A 6,000-nucleotide genomic window follows, 5' to 3' on the forward strand; every position below is an offset into this window, starting at 1 on the left:
GCTCCAGCAATTTACCTCCTTGCAGCAAGCAGCAGAGGCCAGTGCAAAACAGCTGAGAGCAAAACAGCTGAGAGTCGGGAGGCCGATCCAATCAACTTGTGCTAATTAGGTTGTGCTGAAGCAGAAAGGAACTGTTTCTTCTTGCTGCTTGCTGCAAGGAGTAACTGCTGGGAGGCAGAGGCCAAAGGGTGGGGGCCAATGGGTGGGCAGGGCTACATTCGGTGTATAAGACGCACCTAAATTTTCACCCCATTTTAGGGGGGAAAAGATTTATTTATTTATTTATTTTATTTTATTTCTATACCGCCCTACTCCTGAAGGACTCAGGGCGGTGCACAGCCAAACAATAAAACACATACATACAAATTTAAAAGTAGAATAAAATCAAATTAAATAATTTTGGCCCCGACAAATTTAAAACCCCAAACTTTTAAAACCAATTTAAAATTGAATGTATAAAATACTAAAAGATATTTAAAAATTAAATATTAAATATAAGATGTGTCTTATATTCCAAAAAATACGGTACCTTCGCTACTGGATGGCAAATGTGGCGTGTGCATGCGCGCATTTGCTACGCTTGTATGCACCTCCTCCATGCATGCACAGAACCTTCTGCACATATGCAGAGAGTAAAAAATGGGACATGATGACATCCGGGCAGGTGGATAGATCCAGCTGAATTTCACCACTGGTTGCTTCTCCCCTTGATTCGTTTTGGCCCCCTCTTCTTTGTGGCAGCCCTCAAATATTGGAAGACTGCTCTCATGTCACCCCTCATCCTTCTTTTCATTAAACTAGACATACCCAATTCTTGAAACTATTCTTGTTGGAATTCATTGTTGGAATGTATTTCTATGCAACAACTACAGTAGTATGCAGCCAGTAGATGGTCATATTTACAAATCTGGATCTATGCTATATACTCTATACTCTTTTGTTCTGAGTAGAGTTTCCTGTTTCCTCTTACAGTTCTATAGTTGAGCAGTAAAGCACATGGTGACTGTACTCTTTGTTTGCTCTGTGTGGTGCTTTATATAAACAGAATTTCTAATAATTCTTCATATGTTTTAGCCGCCAGTTCTCATTTTGTCCTATCAATTTTAAAAGATAAATTAGCACTCTTTGTAAGACACAACTGGAAAGACATTAAAGTCCATGGAATACTGGTGCTCTCTAAATTTCGTTGTTTTGTTGCAGATGTTTCATTACCAAAATAGGTAACATCACCATATACTTAGTGATGTCCAGGGAGACCTTTAAATCTTGGGGTTGTGTCAGGCCCAGCCTAAGAATGATACAGAACAATCCATCCAAAGTTCAGTTCTTATAGCCAGAGGAAACCTTTACTGAGGGGTCCTTCGTGTTCTCCGAGCTTGGCGGTTTTCTTACAGACATTTCACTACCCAACTAGATAACATCATCAGTGCCAGAAGATAATGATGTTACCCAGTTTGGTAATGAAATGTCTGCAAGAAAACAACCAAGCTCAGAGAGCACCAAGAACTCCACAGTCCTTCTCCTCCCAACACTCCTCCCTTCTGGCACATGATGTTACCTAGTTGGATCATGAAACATCTGCAAGAAAACCACCAAGCTCAGAGATTACCAAGGACTGCATAGACACTCCATAGTCGCCCTCCTCCTCCTCCTGCTCCTCCTCCTCCTGCTCCTGCTCCTCCTTCTCCTCCTCCTCCCAACAGACACCTCTCCCTTCTAGCACTGATGATGTTATCTAATTGGATAATGAAACATCTGTAAGAAAACAGCCAAACTCAGAGATCACCAAGGACTCCATAGTCATTCTCCTCCTCCTCCTCCTCCTCCTCCTCCTCCTCCTCCTCCTCCTCCTCCTCCTCCTCCTCCTCCTCCCCCCACCCCAACAGACACCTCTCCCTTCTAGCACTGATGATGTTATCTAGTTGGGTAATGGAACATCTGCAAGAAATAGAATAGAATAGAATTTTTTATTGGCCAAGTGTGATTGGACACACAAGGAATTTGTCCTGGTGCATATGGTCTCAAGTGCACACAAAATAAAAGATACGTTCATCAAGAATCATAAGGTACAACACTTAATGATAGTCATAGGTTACAAATAAGCAATCAGGAAACAATATCAACATAAATCATAAGGATACAAGCAACAAAATTACAGTCATACAGTCATAAGTGGAAGGAAGGAAGGTTGGTGGGAACGATGAGAAGATTAATAGTAGTGCAGACTTAGTAAATAGTTTGACAGTGTTGAGGGAATTATTTGTTTAGCAGAGTGATGGCGTTCGGGAAAAAACTGTCCTTGTGTCTAGTTGTTCTGGTGTGCAGGGCTCTATAGCGTTGTTTTGAGGGTAGGAGCTGAAACAGTTTTATGTCCAGGATGTGAGGGGTCTGTAAATATTTTCACAGTCCTCTTTTTGACTCGTGCAGTATACAGGTCCTCAATGGAAGGCAAGTTGGAAGCCATTGTTTTTTCTGCAGTTCTAATGATCCTCTGAAGTCTGTGTCTGTCTTGTTGAGTTGCAGAACCAAACCAGACAATTATAGAGGTGCAGATGACAGACTCAATAATTCCTCTGTAGAACTGGATCAGCAGCTCCTTGGGCAATTTAAGCTTTCTGAGTTGGCACAGAAAGAACATTCTTTGTTCAATCAAAGTTAGAGATCACCAAGGATTCCATAGTCACTCTCTTCCTCCTCCTCCTCCTCCTCCTCCTCCTCCTCCTCCTCCTCCTCCTCCTCCTCCTCCTCCTCCTCCCAACAGACACCTTTCCCTTCTAGCACTGATGTTGTTACCTAGTTGGGTAATGAAACATCTGCAAGAAAACAACCAAACTCAGAGATCACCAAGGACCCCACAGTTCACCCCGAGCTACAAATATTCTCTTCCATCGGTACATTGAAGTCTATTTGTGATGTGCCCTACAAAATCAAATCCCCTTGAGTTTGATGCATGTAGAAAACTTTTAAAAGAAACTCAAGGGCAGACCTGGAGAGGTTTCATGCTACAAAAATATCCTCTTTTACTTACGAAGCTAGTGAATTCCAAGCGCAACACGTATAACTAAGGGTTGTCAAAACCGCATTGCAATTTCTCAGAAGATTTCTCTTGTTCGGCGCCGGAAGCCGTTTTTATTTTTCAACTTTGTCCTCAGGGTCCTTGAGATTCTTTTCAAATTTCTCTTGATATTTTCCTGAGGTTTCTTTATTCCTGGAGGTGACAGACGGACTTCTGCACTTTAGTGCATCTGCCTGAGAAGAGTCCCCATCTGCATGCAGCTTTTAAGATTTCCCTGTCTTAAAACGTAGACTTTCCTCAGCAAATGGTCCTTCAGGATTTAATGGTCAACCAGGTGGGTCAGAGAGAGAGAGGTTGTCCAGTAAAAGATAAATGCCATATCCAGCTGATATGCTGCCATATCCAAAGCAGTAAAAACTACACAGATTACACAACCTTGTTTTTAATGCTCGGGTAGAGTAATAGAGTCTTGAAACAGTAAGGGGAATTTTCTGTTGCCGTAATTAGTTCATTAAGAAAGTGAGGGATTCCTGATTTTCTCCCCAACTGGACTATGTTGCTGTTTATGAAAGAAACTGCCAATCGCCTTCTATCCTTTGATAGGTTTTGATAGTGCTTATTTGTACATTGATGAAATGTATTATTCACAGGAATAGTGAAACCTTTTTCTGTTGTTGTTTACTAGGTGAATTCTCAGAGTTCTATTATTTCCCCTTTTCGTCGAAAAATAGCAAAATGATGAAATGGTGTTATCCTCCTTTCCTCATATTTTCTTCCCCTTCCCCTCCTTCCTCCTTCCGTTCTTCTTTCTCATACCTCTCTCCTTCCTTCCTTCCTTCCTTCCTTCCTTCCTTCCTTCCTTCCCCATCTCCTTCCTTCCCTCCTTCCTTTCCTTTCCTTTCCTTTCCTTTCCTTTCCTTTCCTTTCCTTTCCTTTCCTTTCCTTTCCTTTCCTTTCCTTTCTTTCCCTTCCCTTCCCTTCCCTTCCCTTCCCTTCCCTTCCCTTCCCTTCCCTTCCTTCCTTCCCTTCCCTTCCTTCCCTTCCCTTCCCTTCCTGTCCTTCCTTCCTTCCTTCCCTTCCCTTCCTTTCCTTCCCTTCCTTCACTTTCCTTTCCTTTCCTTTCCTTTCCTTTCCTTTCCTTTCCTTTCCTTTCCTTTCCTTTCCTTTCCTTTCCTTTCCTTTCCTTTCCTTTCCTTTCCTTCATTTCTTTCCCTTTCCCTTCCCTTCCCTTCCCTTCCCTTCCCTTCCCTTCCCTTCCCTTCCCTTCCCTTCCCTTCCCTTCCTTTCCTTTCCTTTCCTTCATTTCTTTCCCTTTCCCTTTCCCTTTCCCTTTCCCTTTCCCTTTCCCTTTCCCTTTCTCACAACTGAACTGGATGGGGTCAACATTCAGGAAAGAAAACGAACCTGTGACAGAATCAAAGAACTACAAGGACTAGTAACATAGGAAATTGAGGCAGCAAGCAAAGAATGCCATTGCCTGCTAACTTGGGTCTTGAGATGGAACACTTCAATTAAGCCATGGGAAAGTTCCTACTGATGGCACAATTTGGAGTGTTTGAAGAAAGGCATAATATCCAGTGGTGTCTGGAACATGGCCACTGTGTCATATAGCCAAGAAGTGTCATCCACTGTACCCTTTTGCTGCAAACTTACAAAATTACTATGTTCATTTGTAGATAGGAAAATCAACCAAGAAGATTAGGGAGCTGGAGGCTGAAACATGAAGAGTGGCTGCTGGAACTAGGTATGTCTAGTTTAATGAAAAGAAGGACTAGAGGAGACATGATAGCAGTGCTCCAGTATCTGAGGGGCTGCCACAATGAAGACGGAGTCAAGCTATTCTCCAAAGCACCTGAGGGCAGGACAAGAAGCAATGGGTGGAAAGTCATCAAGGAGAGGAGCAACTTAGAACTAAGGAGAAACTTCCTGACAGTCAGAACAATTTATCAGTGCAACGAGTTGCCACCAGATGTTGTGGGTTCTCCATCAATGGAGGTTTTTAAGAAGAGATTGGACAACTTTTGTCTGAAATAGTATAGAGTCTCCTGCTTGAGCAGGGGGTTGGACTAAATGACCTCCAAGGTCCCTTCCAACTCTGTTATTCTGTTAAATCTAAGATCACATGGAGGTAGTACTTTCAAAGCCCCACTTCCAATCATGTTTAAATTGTAAATGTAGTTTTACGTGTGCTGAATAAAACACGAGGATGTGTCAAAAAGGAAAGGAAGAAAAAAGATACTTTAGCACTGACAAGAGTGTTGCCAACTGAAGATAAGTGAAATCTAATTATGCAGAAGGCTGGTGAGAATATCCAATGACTAAAATGGATTAAGTTTGAAGCTCTTGTTAAAAATCAGTGCAATTGCAATTGTAGCTTTAATATCCTGTGTGGGAAGATACCCCTGTGCTTAAATTGGGAGAATTTGCTTCCCCCTTGCTCTGATCTGAGATGCTGCTTGAGGGCTAAATCTAATTAAGAGGAGGAACAACTCTTGATAAGGAAGAAAAATAAATTTATCATGTAGCCTGCAAATATGTTAAGGAGGCCCTTAGCAAAAGGCTGCTGTGATATTCATCATTTAAGCTTCTTCTTCTTATAAAAAAAGAACAGTAATATTAAAGGATTGCAATGGATGCCTGTGAAAGTTGGACCATAAGGAAGGCTGAGCGCCAAAGAACTCTGGTGCTGGAGAAGACTCCTGAGAGTCCCTTGGACTGCAAGGCGATCCAACCGGTCAATCCTAGAGGAGATCAACCCTGACTGCTCTTTAGAAGGCCAGATCCTGAAGACGAAACTCAAATACTTTGGCCACGTAAGGAGAAGGAAGGACTCCCTGGAGAAGAGCCTAATGCTGGGAAAGATTGAGGGCAAAAGAAGAAGGGGACGGCTGAGAACGAGGTGGCTGGATGGAGTCACTGAAGCAGTCGGCGTGAGCTTAAATGGACTCCAGAGGATGGTAGAGGACAGGAAGGCCTGGAGGAAC

Source organism: Pituophis catenifer, unplaced genomic scaffold, assembly GCF_029215685.1.
Source record: "Pituophis catenifer annectens isolate HBS135680 unplaced genomic scaffold, rPitCat1.0.hap2 SCAF_3, whole genome shotgun sequence".
Classification (NCBI taxonomy): domain Eukaryota; kingdom Metazoa; phylum Chordata; class Lepidosauria; order Squamata; family Colubridae; genus Pituophis; species Pituophis catenifer.